Source organism: Zootoca vivipara, chromosome 5 (genome assembly GCF_965207765.1).
Source record: "Zootoca vivipara chromosome 5, rZooViv2.hap1.1, whole genome shotgun sequence".
In the NCBI taxonomy this organism is placed as follows: Eukaryota; Metazoa; Chordata; class Lepidosauria; order Squamata; family Lacertidae; genus Zootoca; species Zootoca vivipara.
This window is the reverse complement of record NC_142588.1, coordinates 96,380,980-96,397,120: the sequence shown is the minus strand read 5'-3', so window position 1 is coordinate 96,397,120 and position 16,141 is coordinate 96,380,980.

The window sequence follows — 16,141 nt, the reverse complement described above, 5'->3', positions numbered from 1 at the left end:
TCCAATTAAAATAGGGACACCCTAAGGAAAAGTGGGACATTCTGGGATCAAACCAGAAACTGGGACAGCTTCTTTAAATCAGGGGCGTCCCTGGATAACAGGGATACTTGGAGGGTCTGGCACAGTCAACACAAGCTTGCCTTCTCCTCGTTTTGAAACCTGTTCCTCCGTACAGATTGCAGGCTGTGATGGCATTATCTGTAAATGCAGCAAGCCAACCTGATAGGGCAAGAAGGAAAATTAAATAAATTACCGTAGATAGGACAGCTTACATGTTGCTGCTTGACTCTGCACACTGCGCAAAGCTCCGTCTTTATGCCTCAAGAAACCAGTTGCAAGGTTCAAGCAAGGAGCTTGGTAATGGGCCTTAGCCTCTTGCAACATCCCAGAGAGCTGAGAAAACAACCCAAATTCTAGATCTGCACTGATTTCCTCTAAAGACTTCCCGACACGTCTCTGAGAACCTGTGAGGTTCCCAACAGGTGTAGTCTCCTGGTTCCCACCCTTTCTCCCCAACTAGAACGATTCTATCTTCCCTTCTGCACTATCCCACAGAACCAAACACACCCCTGCAGGGAAGTACAGGGATATCTCTCGTCCAAAACAAACCAATTGTGGCTTTTTAATTAAAGTCAAAGACAGACTTTCACTGGATTGAGGCAAGGGGAGGAATGCAACAAAAACACACAGAAGGAGGAGAAGGAGTAGAAAGTTGCAATTGCTCCGTGAGAAAAGATCCTGCAGGTTACATCCAGCCCTTTTTTGTGTCTCACGTAGGTATGATGTCTCATGAGATAAAGACCGCCAGCTGAACAAATTGGTTCCTTTGGAATGCATAACTAGAAACACATTTGACAATCTGCATCCCTTTTCTCCCCTAGAGTAAAGAAAGGTACTTTCCGGTTTATCAGAACGATTCCCAGCAGCTTGTGATGGGTTTATTTGTTTTACTTATTCCATAAAATTTATATGCTGTTTGTTTGTTTGTTCTTTAACCCTCTAAGTGGCTTACGAAGAAAATGAAACAATAAAATTATCTGTGAAAGCAATTCTTTCAATCAACCACAAAACCGTTTATTGTGAGGACCATGCCTGTACACAAATATCAACACAACAATAATTAAACAAGTTAAAATTCATTACATACTATCCCAACAAAACCTTCATCCCACAAAACAGAAAGAGGAGGAAAACAAGCAATGAGTTAAACAGACGATGAAGGGGTCTTTACTTTATCATCCATAAATCTTTCCCTGGCTTTCATGGCCTTCATCACAAAGACCGCTACCACATGGGTAATTCGTGGGTTAGCATCAACTAACAAAAATTTTACTCTATCTTCAGGATTGATTATAGAGTTGGGTATAGTTTGCAGCATCGCGTGTCTAAAGCCCGAGTAAATGGGGCAATAGAGGAGGTAATGTATAAGATCCACTTTAATTTTCATGAAGCAAGGGCATAAACGGTGTTCTGCTGGGATTTTTGTAAATCTACCGGTCAGGTATGCAGTTGGCAATGTTTGAAACCGGGCCATGGTGAAAGCTCTCTGAAGGGTGGGATCAGTGATATCCACCAGGTAGTTGGCACAGATTTTGACTGCCTTTACTCGAGGGAACCAGTAGGAAAACCCAGAATTTTTTATCTTTGTGGTGTCTAAAAAGGCGTCTTTTTCAAAGATCCATTCCCGAACTTTATCAGGGCTCCACAGTTTGAGAGTATTAAACTCGGGTAGATTGTATCTGGATACAATATGTAATAGGTTTTGACGCCAAGTAGTATTATGCTGTAAAGATACAAAGGCTTGTTTAGCCAATAGGGTGTTTGAGGCATCTGCAAGATTGATGAAAAAACGCAGAAATCTTAAGTGGGCCCTGGCAGACACAGAAGGCAATCCTACTTCCACTCTTAAGAAGGCTGCCGGAGTACCCTGAGGGAGGCTTAGAATTCTTCTGAGATAAAAAATTTGGAAGATTTCAAGCCGTTCTAGCAGCTTCTGATTCCATCCCCAGAGTTCTACCCCATATAGCATCTGAGGAATCACTTTTCCAACAAAAGCTTTTAGTGCCAGGATCACCAGTTGCCCTCCCCTCGTATAAAAAAAGCTGAGCAGAGCACCGATTGTCCTACGTGTTAGAAGGGTTACAGCCTTGAAGTGGGCAAGCCAGCTAGATGTAGCTTGGAAAGTGATACCAAGATATTTTAAAAAAGGACACTGTTCAATTATGTGTTCATCTAAAGACCATCTAAATGTGTGGCGAGCTCCAGTAGACACCACAATTTTGGTTTTGTCATAATTTATCTTTAGAGAGTTTTGGGAACAATAAGCAGTGAGCCCCTCCAGCATGCTGTGTAGGCCCCTTCGAGTAAGTGCCATGACAGCCATGCCATCAGCATATAGCAATATATTCAGGTGTTTGCCTTCCAGGGCAGGAGCTGATGACTTGTACTTCGCCATATGTTGAACAATGCCATTTATATAAAAATTAAAGAGGAACGGCGCTAACAAGCAACCCTGTTTAACCCCTTTCCCCAGTGGTATTGGGTCCGTATAGTTGCCTGACATCCCAGTTCTGATTTTAACTGTGGTGTCTGTATGTAACTCTCTAAGTATTTTGAGAAGTCGTCTATCAATATCTGTTTCATATAGTTTTTGCCATAATTTGTCCCTACAGATTGAATCAAAAGCAGATGTAAGATCTACAAAAGCCACAAAAAGTTTGCTCTTATGTACCTTTGTATACTTATCTATCATTGACTGTACAGTGGTACCTCTACTTACGAATAACTCTACTTACGAATGTTTCTACTTATGAATGGAGCTCCGTCCGCCATCTTGGATGCAGTTTAAATATGATTTGTTCTACTTACGAATTTTTAGATAGGGTTGCTTCGACTTACGAATTTTTTCTCCCAATGCATTCCTATGGGATTCGACTTAACAATTTTTTTCGACTTACAAATGTGTGTTCGGAATGCATTAAATTCGTAAGTAGAGGTACCACTGTAATACCATACAATGACCTGTTGTGCTATGGCTCTTTCTGAACCCTGCCTGTTCCGGATTAAACAAGTTAGAGTGGTCAGCCCAGCCAACCAGTTTATTTAGCAGGTAACGAGTATAAAGTTTATACGCGATGTCCAGGAGACTTATGGGGCGATAGTTTGATGGGTCTTGGGGGTCTCCCTTCTTATAGATGGGGGCTACCAGACTCAGTTTCCAGTTTTCCGGGATTTTGCATGTATCATTTATTACCGTAAAAAGTTGGGCCAAAATAGCATTTTGCACAAAACCTAAAATCAACAATTAATTAAAAACAGGTCCTGCCATTGGCCAATCCGCTGGCGTGGGGCCTGTGGCCCAACCACAATGCCACCATGCCAAAAGGTCGATCTCTTGCAAATGCGAGAAAGCTCTTACGCGGCACCTACAATGGTGTCCGTTCCTATGTCACTGTGAAGTGGGATGGCCCAGGGTCAGAGTGCAGGTGGTGAAGGGCGGGCATTAAATGGTTTCCAATACCTGGATTCTTTATCCAGCTCAACCACCCAGAATCCATTTCTGTTGTCACAGCCGGAGAAGAGCCCTTGCTTTTGACCGATGCAGCAATCTAACTACAGGACATCTCCCAGGACATTCTATACAAGATCTCAAAGTAGCTGTCTTACTACAAAAGAATTTCAGAAATAGACTGGAAAGAGAAGTTGCTGAATTACAACTTATCACCAAGCTCAAAACCATGGAGGGACCTGGTTTGAACAGAGATATCGGATTCTTATCTCATTATACATGATAAGCGATCTTCAGCCATCTCAACCCTTGCTTTTACATGCAAAACCATTTGCAGTCGTTTTCGGTCATCAACAGCTATCAGTCAGTCAATCACCCACTTCCACCACTGAAATATATTCAGCTCAGTACATAACAACCACCCTTCTGAGTGATCTCCCCTCCCCATCCCCACCCCTCCCCACCCCTTCTCTACATAAGTGCCTGGGGACTCCTATTTCACTGTATCTGAAGAAGTGTGCATGCACACGAAAGCTCATACCAAAATAAAAACTTAGTTGGTCTTTAAGGTGCTACTGAAGGAATTTTTTCATTTTACTTCGACCCAGACCAACACGGCTACCTACCTGTAACCAATCTAACTACAATCGTGGATATGGGGACATTGATTTTTGCAGGGCTTTATCAAAGGGCTTTGGATCCATGTATATTCTGCACCCCCCTGATGGCTTTTGGGTCCCCGTGAGATGGATGATTATCTACTCTGGACTTTTCTCTGCCGGTTGCAAAATTCCCCATCATTGTAAACTTCGCTGTTCTTCTTTCAGAGGGTGCAATAAGAATGCAAGTCCTTCAAACTCGTGCCAGTGCTTATTTCAGACACTCCATCTAGCTGCCTATTCACATCAAATGCATCACTCAATCCCTGTGAAGTCTTTGATGCCAGCTTCTCTCTTGAACAGAGCTTAAAGTCAGCCTCCACTCAACTTTCAACATGTCCCAGGTCTATACCAGGCTTGATGGTCTGGTTCTTGGGTCATCACCAACTCCAAACTCTGGACTGGTATTTCTTGTTTTCATCCGATCTATCAGGTATCTTTTTATGTTCCTAAGCTATGTTTAAGTACATATTTCAGAGCAAGGGCTCCCAAAGTAGGCAGTGTGAACCCAGGGGGGTGGGGGTGGGATTGGGGGGGCAGGGGGTGTTGGAGGTTTAAATGACCATCAGACTTTGAAAACCTGGTATCTATGGATCAAGTTCCTCTGCTCTGTTGAATTAATGAGACTAAATTGCTTTAATTGGACTTAGAATCATAGAATCATGGAATCATAGAGTTGGAAGAGACCACAAGGGCCATCCAGTCCAACCCCCTGCCGAGCAGGAAACACCATCAAAGCATTCTTGACAGATGGCTGTCAAGCCTCTGCTTAAAGACCTCCAAAGAAGGAGACTCCACCACACTCATTGACAGCAAATTCCACTGTCGAACAGCTCTTACTGTCAGAAAGTTCTTCCTAATGTTTAGGTGGAATCTTCTTTCTTGTAGTTTGAATCCATTGCTCCGTGTCCGCTTCTCTGGAGCAGCAGAAAACAACCTTTCTCCCTCCTCCACATGACATCCTTTTATATATTTGAACATGGCTATCATATCACCCCTTAACCTTCTCTTCTCCAGGCTAAACATACCCAGCTCCCTAAGCCGTTCCTCATAAGGCATCGTTTCCAGGCCTGTGACCATTTTGGTTGCCCTCTTTTGGACACGTTCCAGCTTGTCAGTATCCTTTCTTGAACTGTGGTGCCCAGAACTGGACACAGTACTCCAGGTGACGTCTGACCAGAGCAGACTTGAATGAATGTGTGATTAATTCTCCCCGTTCTGAATTTTATTGTGTCGTTATCTTCCTTAGTGGTTTGTGCAAACTGATATTCTGATTAATATTTTTTTAATAGGGGAGGAGGCACTCGGGGGGGGGTGAGTTCATGGAACTGAGAGGGGCAGTGGCCTCAAAGAGTTTTGGGAACTGCTGTTTTAGGGAGCTCTTTCGAGCTGCAGTCATATAACCACTTACCTGGGCAGTCAAGGGGGTGGGGTGGGGGTGGGGGGGTGGAATTATTTTCAAATCACCAGGTGTCCGTGTGTAACGTTAGACTGTGACCTCTTTCTCCTTGGGCTGGAGGAGCTGGGTGTTGCTCTCCAGCTCCTATCTGCCTGCATTTAATGGCTCTTGCGTATCTCTGCTACGCTCACACGCCCACAATGTGTTAATTAGAACGGTCCAGATTGGATGGTGACGAAACCATCCGCCAACAGCTGCCTCTGGTTAGACTCAGAACAAACCTGGCCCAACTTCCATCGTTCTGCAGTATTTAGGGTAATGACCCACAAGAACATGTAGTGCCCATTGCTTATCTCCTTTGCGGGAGTGGCAAGGAGCACATTTTATTCATTTGATGGGATTTGTACGCCACTTAAATAACGAAAACCTCTAAGAGGGGAGGGGGATGTTATTGGGTTGCTTTTGTTTTTATTATGTATTTTGTGTTTTTATATTGTGGTTTTATGTCGTAACTGAGACCCACGGGTATAGGGTGGTAAACAAATTTAATAAATGAATGAATTGTTATTCTTGTTGTTAATAAATACTTTAAATTATAAATAAAAGCCAGTGGGTTTTTTTTAAAAAAAGTTAACCTAATTTTTATGTAGAAAATCTAAATAAATCAGTAGTCTAAAATATGCATTATAAAATAAAATTACATATTAAAGTACAGGCCAACTTTACAGAGAGATTTTGGCGCAAAATGCCTTAATTAGGCTGGAAGGATTTTTCTACATCTAAATTATTACACCTTTTTTCTCTCTACATCCAAATCTCCTTATCACCACCAATAAGGAGGGTTTCATCTTGGGATACTCCAAGACTGGAAGAAGGTGTCGCCCGGAAGGTTCTGCCTTGCATTGATTTACTCCCTGCTTCAGATTGTGGGCTTCAGATTCATCGAATCGTAGAATCGTGGACTCCCAAGGTTCATCTAGTCTAACCCCCTGAGATGCAGCAATCTCATCTAAAGCATCCCTGACAGGTGACCATCCAACTTCTGCTTAAAAAACCTCCAAGGAAGGAGAGGCCACCACTTTCCAAAGAAGTCAGTTCCACTATATCAAACGGCTCTTACCATCTGAAAATTCTTCCTACTGGAATTGGAATCTCCTTTCTTGCAATTTGAATCCATTGGTTCGCGATGCTTTGCTTGAGGAAGAACCCCCAAAGTGGGGGACTTTCAGTGACAACCCTAGTGATAGAACGGTCACAGGGACCGTGATTGAGTTTGTCGTGTCAGACAGCAATGAAGAGGATAAGTTGCAAAGTGGGGAATCCTCTGAGTCAACCGCACAACAGTCATCAGTCACAGGTGCATTTAATAATACTGAGCTACATTACAAACCTAGACAACATCTTGAAAAGCAGAGACATCACCTTGCCAACAAAGGTCCGTATAGTTAAAGCTATGGTTTTCCCACTAGTGATGTATGGAAGTGAGAGCTGGATCATAAAGAAGGCTGATCGCCGAAGAATTGATGCTTTTGAATTATGGTGCTGGAGGAGACTCTTGAGAGTCCCATGGACTGCAAGAAGATCAAACCTATCCATTCTGAAGGAAACCAACCCTGAGTGCTCCCTGGAAGGACAGATCCTGAAGCTGAGGCTCCAATACTTTGGCCACCTCATGAGAAGAGAAGACTCCCTGGAAAAGACCCTGATGTTGGGAAAGATGGAGGGCACAAGGAGAAGGGGACGACAGAGGACGAGATGGTTGGACAGTGTTCTCGAAGCTACCAACATGAGTCTGACCAAACTGCGGGAGGCAGTGCAAGACAGGAGTGCCTGGCGTGCTCTGGTCCATGGGGTCACGAAGAGTCGGACATGACTAAACGACAACATTACAGGGTTCTCACTCGCTGGATCATCACCTCATTGGGGTGAGTGGGCTTGCATGTTCCTATGACCCTTGTGAGCAAAGCCGTCGGGAATCTCGTACTCCCAGCAGGGTCACCCAAGGCGGTAAGGTCAAAGGGAAGGAGCTAGGCCAGGCTTCCTCAACCTCTGCCCTCCAGATCTTTTGAGACTACAATTCCCATCATCCTTGGCCACTGGTCCTGCTAGGTAGGGATCATGGGAGTTGTAGGTGAGGTTGAGGAAGCCTGAGCTAGGCAAAGAATGATCCCCAAAGTTTTCAATGCCAGAACAGGCGGGTGATAACAATCGGTATGTTACAATGGCTGTGAAGGCGGGTGAAGGCTGCAGCAGAGAGGAATCTACCGGTTTGTCGTGACTACTTCATGCCATCGGAACAGAGCCTTACTGCGAAGACTGTGTGTTGGTCAGCATGCACTGATCTATGCACATAAAACAAATTCATAGCACAGGCGTCTTCAAAAAACCCATCCCAAACCCAAACCCCAAAAGTCCCATGGCGATCGGCAAATGGTAACAGGGGCAGGATCGTGAAATCTAGAAGCCCCTAGTCATGAACCAGCACATGGGCGGTGGATACAGATTCAGTCGTTCTGACTCAAGGAACGAGGCAGTTGAGGAGCTCAGCAGCTGTATGCATGATTGAACAGCCCCTTTTGGGATCCACTCTGCTCATCCTGAAAAGGGGGAGGGGCTAGAAAAGGTGCCCTAAGGCACGCTTGGCAAATCCACACCGTGATCAACTCCTGTCAGGAAACCAATGTCCCCACTGTGGAAGGACGTGTGGACCCAGAATTGGCCTCCATAGTCACTTACGGACTCATTGTTAAAACCGTGTTTGTGGAAGACAATCTGACTCGGCTACGAGGGATCGCCAAAGAAGAAGATGACATCACCGGGTTGTTTTAAGAAATGCTGGGATAATAATGCAGAAACACTCACACTTAGGGTTGCTGCCTTGGCTCAAGGGTGTGGGTGCAAAAGTTGCCAGGATCAGTCCGTGGCATTTCCAGGTAGGACTGGGAGAATGTTCTGTTGAAATCTCCGAAGAGCCACTGCTAGTCAGTGTGGACAATACTGAATTAGATGCACCAACAGTCCGACTCAGTAAAAGGCAGCTTCTTGTTTTCCTGTGCACCTATCGTCCTTTGTGCATTTAGCTCCCCGAACAAAAAGTTCGCAATGAAAGCACATGCAATATTTTTAAAAATGCAATGCTCAAATTAATTGAAAACCATTTTTTAAATCAGCTGAATTGATAGATTGGCTAACTAAGGAGGCAATCCTGTGGGGTTGTTGTTTTTCAGTGGAACGTACTTCAAAGGAAAATATGCACAGGATTGCACCGTGAAGCTTTTACAATGCCATTTACCTTGCATAAAGCATCTTGGTTGCTAGGTGCTAGGCAGTCACTAAGTTTCTCCAAGAGCCATCCTGCCTGCAAGTCTACAGCCTGAAAGGGGAATTAAGCAATGGGGTTTATTCTTAAAGGCATACTGATTTAACCTTTTTGCAGTCACCTTGGTCCCAGTGTGTTAGCGCAGTAGCAGTCGGTGGGCTTGGTGGTGGTGCTTACCTGAACCTCTTGCCCTGATGCTAATGCAGCTTCCCAGCAGGGAGAGAGTTGCCAGGCAGCTGGGAGGTCAGCACAGTGCACACACTCCGGCAGAAATGCCATAATGCTTCTGCACTTGTTCTGGGCCAAACTTGCGACGGCCTTATCGCTCCCCCGTCTTGGTAAATGATGCTGGTGACTGAAGGCTGGGTAATTGCAGCTGCCGCTGACACACACACACACACACACACACACACACACACGCTTCTGTGTATGCATCCCCTCCAACATTTGTCCGGTGAAAATAGGGGGTGCCCTATTCTACCCCAGGAAGCTCCTCCTGAGTTTGATCTCGTGCACAAATGGATGCCCTATACATATTGACAACGGTCACCTTGAGTCAATGACAGCCTCTCAGCCGAACCTACCTCGCAGGATTGTTGTAAAGAAAAAAATGTGTGAGGGACAGGATCGTGTACAACAGATAAATGGAGTGAAATTTTAGCTGTAAGTTGCCTTGACTCCCTGTCTGGGGAAAAGGCAGGATAAAATAAATAAATAAATAAATAAATAGTAATAGAAACTCTGAGAATGCTCAGGAACACACCAGAGAGTAAATCCTGTTGAACTCAGTGGGACTTACTTCTGAGTAAAAATGGTTTGGATTGCAGCATAAGGCTGCCCAGTCTTCACCCAGTTACCTGGAAGTGAGCTCCAATAAATACCATGGGGCTTACTTCTGAGTAGCCAGAGAAAGGCTTTTTTCTTTTTACAATAAAGGAATCAACACTCCTTGTGTTTCCTAAGAAATGCCTGGCTGCTGAAGCACTGCAAAGAAAGAATATAAAATGGATTGTTGACCTTTTCCTTCAAAATTATAGGAAGGGCTTCGTATGCCTGCTTCACTGTTTCCTTCACTTGGTGCAGGAATTCTATGTATATTTTCATCTCCTCTCATCCCTCATTGTGGGTCACACTGGTTGAGTTCACCACCCCTGATGTAGGGAAAGAAAAAACGTAGAATTGCAGAGTTGGAAGGGACCCCAGGGGCCATCTAGCCCAACCCTCTGCAATGCAGAGAATTCTACAACATAGAGAATTCCTCCAGCTAACCATTTCCTAAGAACAGTCCATGTTTCCAATTCCAAAAATGGAGCTTGTCGTGGTGGCTTTCTTCCTCCCATGGATTGGGGGAGACTTGTCACTGCTCAGTCCTGAACGGTTCCTTCCATCTCTTCAAGAGGCAAGGTTCCCGAAAGGCCGCTAGGAAGGTTTCAAACAAATAAATGTTATTGCATAAACGTATCTAAATGTAATCAAGGAAATAATCAATTAGTTGATTACAAGGGAGATGGCTAATCAACGTAAACAATCCTTAATTGGTTAACGTCGGCAGCTGTTATTATCATCAACTCTGTGCTGGAGATGCAAAACAAGCCCAGAAGCTGAAGAGCTCAGCATCCAGCCAGCCCCTCGGAAAACTGGGACTGTCCGTAGCTCCTCAGGCTCCTCTGAATATTTTGTCTAGGGTCATCTAGTCCAACCCTCTGCAGTGCCGGAATCACAAACACTAGTTCAGATCAGATAAGGGAAATGGCTGCAGGACTGGAGCTGCTTGTCTTGCTGGGTGTGTGTCCGGCTCCAGCTTCTGATTTATCCTTTGAAGCTGTAAACAAAGTGAATGTCATTATGGAGTGGGCAGGAGTCCTCAACACAAGACAGCTGACCATGTAAACAAGCCCAGAGGCTGAACTGAACCTGAATCTGGCAAGCTGAGGAGTGGCATTCCTAGAATTTCTCCTTCCAACCATTTCCTCCCTGGCTTTGTTCTCAGTTACTTTGAGGAACTTGGGCTCCCCAAGCCTGCCAAGAGAAACAGCACAGTTTATGATTCCTCCTGCCTTTCTCCGTCCCTGGAAAATGGACACCAGGAGAGCATCTTCATTGCAGCAAATCCCGAGGCCTCCTTTCCTTAGCGACACAGACAGATCAGCCTGAAGGATGCAGAAGAACCACCACCAGAAATTCCACTGGAACTCATTGGGCTCCCCTTGCCTGTCACCCCTTTCTATTATTTATTTTAACAAAATCTGCGTCGATTGCAGGAAAACCTCGAAGGAGAAATAATAAAATGATCAATGAAAGCAGATGAAAACAATTCAAAGCATTTGGAAATAGTACAAACTAATAAGGATTTAAAAATAAAAATAAAACATCTACATGTCTGGATAGGCTTTCTCAAAGGACAAAAAAATGTTTTAAGCAGGAGCCAGCAGAAAACAAGCTTGCTCCATCTTCCATGTGAAGTGGCTCAATTAGTCAGTGGGTCTTGCTGTTAACCCGAAGGCTGGTGGTTCGAGCCCACCTAGGGATGGCTTTGGGCAGGATTCTTGCATTGCAGGGTTCGGACTAGATGACCCTTGAGGCCCCTTCCAACTCCAGTCTTCTATGATTCTATGAAAGCCTAATGGGGCAGATCAAACTGCTTGAGGGCGGCCAAGGTGATCAAGGGCCTGGAAGCCGAGCCTTATGAGGAACAGTAGAGGGAGGTGGTTGTGCCTGCAAAAGAGGAGAGTGGGGGTGGTATGACAGGGTGATATGATAGCCATGTTCAAATATATAAAAGGATGTCATATAGAGGAGGGAGAAAGGTTGTTTTCTGCTGCTCCAGAGAAGCGGACACAGAGCAATGGATTCAAACTACAAGAAAGAAGATTCCACCTAAACATTAGGAAGAACTTCCTGACAGTAAGAGCTGTTCGGCAGTGGAATTTGCTGCCAAGGAGTGTGGTGGAGTCTCCTTCTTTGGAGGTCTTTAGGCAGAGGCTTGACAGGCATATGTCAAGAATGCTTTGATGGTGTTTCCTGCTCGGCAGGGGGTTGGACTGGATGGCCCTTGTGGTCTCTTCCAACTCTACGATTCTATGATTCTATGATCTTCAGAAATATGAAAGGCTGTCCCGTGGAGGATGGTGCAAGCTTGTTTTCTGCTGCTCCAGAGGGTAGGACCCAATCCAACAGATTCAAATGAGAAGAAATGAGATCCAGAACTTTCTGATGCTAAGAGTCATTTGACAGTAAAACAGAACACCTTGGATGGTGGACTCCCGTTCCTTGCAAGTTTTTAAGCAGGGGTCGGGTGGCCTTTTGTCAGAGATTCTTTAGCTGAGATTCCTGCATTGCAGGAGTTGGAGAAGATGGGTCTAACTCTACAATTCTATGAGGGTGTGTGTGTTTTGGGGTAGTGCCAAGGGGGTGGTGGTGGTGGTAAGACCACAAGACAGGAGACCTCCGTTTGGGATGAACGATCTGCCAACCTTCTTTTTAGGGTTTCCATCTTCAGTCCAACGCGTCACAAAGGTGGGAGCAGAGTTATGCCTCTCCAGCCCCTTCCTAAACGCTTTGCCCCTTTGTGTGAGTAACGAGGAAAGAGGTTTTCTCCTAGCACAACACGGAGGGAACATCTCCATGACACAACCCCTAAGGGCCGTAAGCACCTGCCTGGCATTCAGGTCACAAGTTTGATTTGCAGCATTGCCACCGATTTTGCCTCTTCTGCAAAGCGGTTGTATATGATTGGTGCCCAAAGGACTTTGTCCTTCACAGCTGAGCAGAAGGGTCCCCACAAGGGGGTTCTGGAGGTAGCATGGGACAGCCCTGTTTGCAGCCACACCTCCTCCAGGTGCAACAGTTTGGAATTACAACCTGCCATTCCATTCGGATGATCTGCTGGCAGAGATTGGCCTGGATTTGCATCCATCGCAGGAAGGGGAGAGGATCTTGTGCTGAGTGACTCACTGGGTGATGTTCCAATCGTGGGGAGGGGTAAAGCTAGATAGCACCCGTCAGGTAGCTGATTGCACCCACACTTGTTCATAAATCAACAAGGGCTGGCTTTAAACAAGAGCCGCAACTTAATTACCAGATTTGCAACAACCTAATTCCTACTCTTTGCAACAACCCAATTCCTGCTCTCCTGCCTCCACCGTGCAGCTACAGTTCCCCGAATGGAAGCAAAAGTCCTCCTGCCTCACCCCAACTTTGTGTGAGGTCGCTTGTGAGAATGCAAGAAAGGCCTGCTGGATCAGGCCAACAGCCCACCCAGACCACATCTGGAATACTCTGTACAGTTCCAGTTGCTGTTGTTTAGTCGTTTAGTCGTGTCTGACTCTTCGTCACCCCATGGACCAGAGCACGCCAGGCACTCCTGTCTTCCACTGCCTCCCGCAGTTTGGTCAGACTCATGTTCGTAGCTTCGAGAACACTGTCCAACCATCTCGTCCTCTGTCGTCCCCTTCTCCTAGTGCCCTCCCTCTTTCCCAACATCAGGGTCTTTTCCAGGGAGTCTTCTCTTCTCATGAGGTGGCCAAAGTATTGGAGCCTCAGCTTCACGATCTGTCAGTTCTGGTTGCCTCACCTCAAAAAGGAGGTTACACAGTATTCCAGATGTGGTGGCACCCACGATTTGTATACTGGTATGATACTGGCCATCATTTCAATTTTGCAAGTACCATGACTTAGTTGAACACAAACAGTGCTTTTTTCTGGGGGGATGCAGGGGGACGCATACCCCTAAACATTTTGTGAATCTTCGTACTTTTGTCCATTTACTGTATACCCCCCCCCCGATTTGAACTATAAAATGGTGATTTTCTTGAGTCAAAATGAGAGTACCCCTAAACATTTTTTAAGAAAAAAAAAGCACTGTATGCAAGCGTTGGATTTCTTCAAGTTACCTACTTTTAAAAATGCAGCTAGCCTTCACCATTACAAAATGTACTTCCGATGGAAGGACTGTGCAATCATATTCTTTAGGCCTCGCCCTATAAAGCAACCCTTCCTGCTTTTTAAAAATAATCTTAGCCCTGATTCACACATGCATGGACGTCACACGCAGTCCCCTCATCGGATGACTCAGAGCTCAACGTGTGAACTACTGCAGGTGAAAAGATCTCGCAGTGACTCCAAAGTGGAATGCAAACTCTCTCCCCCTTTCTTCTCACTTTTAATCTATGACTGGAGAGTTAGAGGTGGGTCAAGCTGGAACATTTGCAGAGGAGGGGGACCAAGAGGATCAAGGGTCTGGAAACCAAGCCTAATGAGGAACGGTTGACGGAGTTGGGGATGTTTAGTCTGAAAAAGAGGAGACTGAGAGGAGAGAGCCACCTTCAACTCTACAATTCAATGAGATTCAGGACAGACAGAAGTCGCCGACATCAGTACCCAGTAACCTCCCCCGAAACACAGCTGTTCTTACAATTAATCATTATTGATTATTACAATTAATGCATGTGTTTGTCGCTTTCTATAGTCTGAAGCGACCTAACAGTATGATAAAAGGATAATCAATTAAATGACAAATCAAAAACAATGTTTTTGGACAAACAGGCCAAACCCTACGCCAAAGGATAAATGGACATAAATCTGACATCAGGAACCATAAGACAGAGAAACCAGTAGGAGAACACTTCAATCTCCCAGGACATTCTATACAAGATCTCAAAGTAGCTGTCAGTCTTACTACAAAAGAATTTCAGAAATAGACTGGAAAGAGAAGTTGCTGAATTGCAACTTATCACCAAGCTTAAAACCACGGAGAGACCTGGTTTGAACAGAGACGTTGGATTCTTATCTCATTATACATGATAAAGCGATCTTCAGCCATCTCACCCCTTGCTTTTTCATGCAAGACCATTTGCAGCCGTTTACAGTCGTCAACAGCTATCAGTCAGTCAATCACCCATTTCCACCACCTCTCCCCACCCTTTCTCTACATATAAGCGTCTGGGGACTTCTATTTCAGTGTATCTGATGAAGTGTGCATGCACACGAAAGCTCATACCAAAATAAAAAACTTAGTTGGTCTTTAAGGTGCTGCTGGAAGGAAATTTTTTATTTTGTTTCGGCTGCGTCAGACCAACACGGCTACCTACCTGTAACAACAACAATGTGTAATACAACATTCCCTGCTTCTTTGTTTCTCTCTTTTCCCTCTTTACCAAAGGGGAGGTCAGAGGAGTGATTTTTTTTTTTTAGCCATAACCGGAGGGCCAGAGAAGAGCAAAAAAGAGACAGTCACAGGGACAACGGCTGCAAAACAAAAAAGAGAGTAGAAGCCGTGAAAATCTCTGGAGGGCCAAGCAGAGTCCTTTCATTGGCCCAGATTTGGCATGTGGGCCGCAGGTTGCCGACACTCGTCACACCTGCAAAGAGCGTTCATCCGGCTATAAATAGCACAGGGGTCACATTCTAGCAGGAGGCGGTGTTTGCAATAGCTGCTGCTGCCTCCCTCCCAGGCGGCTGTGGTACCAAAAGGCTGTATCTTGTGGAGGCTCCAGAAGGCTCGTGCGAGGCCACCTGATCACCCCGTCTCCTCCCTTGACAGCTGCGCTGATGGTGGCTTTCCGTTCTGTTTGGCGGCAGCCCTTACCTCATTCCGTCCCACCTACGGAGGGAAGAGCCCCCAGCTATGCCAGTTCTCAGCTGACTGAGCAACACCCGGCTCACTTGCATTCCAGTAAATTTCCAGGCGCAGTTGCTCTGGGTTGCTGTCGAGCCAGCAAGGCTCTGCTGCCTTCACTTGTGTTGGTGATCCTGCTCCATGGATCTGCTGTAGACGGTGACTTCTGGAGAAGGGTGGAGGGTGCAGAAGAAAAAGCCAACACTCCACCCTGCCCCCCCAAAATGACAAGGGAACCATTGCTGCCAACGAACTGCAGCACTTATCCATGACTCTCCTTTGCCTCTGGGGTGCACAGTTAAGAACAAAGCACATTCTTACAAATTGACAGAGCCCTGAACAACTTAGGCTCCATCCTTATACCCCAGGTCAGTCACCGAGATCACCCACTGGAGCATCATTGAACATTCTCCAAGTTGGTAATGCTCATCCGATAACAAGAAGTCGATCCTTTAATGTCGTCCACCCAGTCCTGTGGAACTCCCTGCCACTGGAGATTCAGCAGACTTCTTCTATGCCAACTTCTAAACACCCACTGAAAAATTTTCTATGCAAGCAATTAAGAATGCATCCTTCCACAACAGTTGATTGATGCCTGTTTTGAACTTTTCCATATGGTTTCTGTCGTGTGGTTTTATGG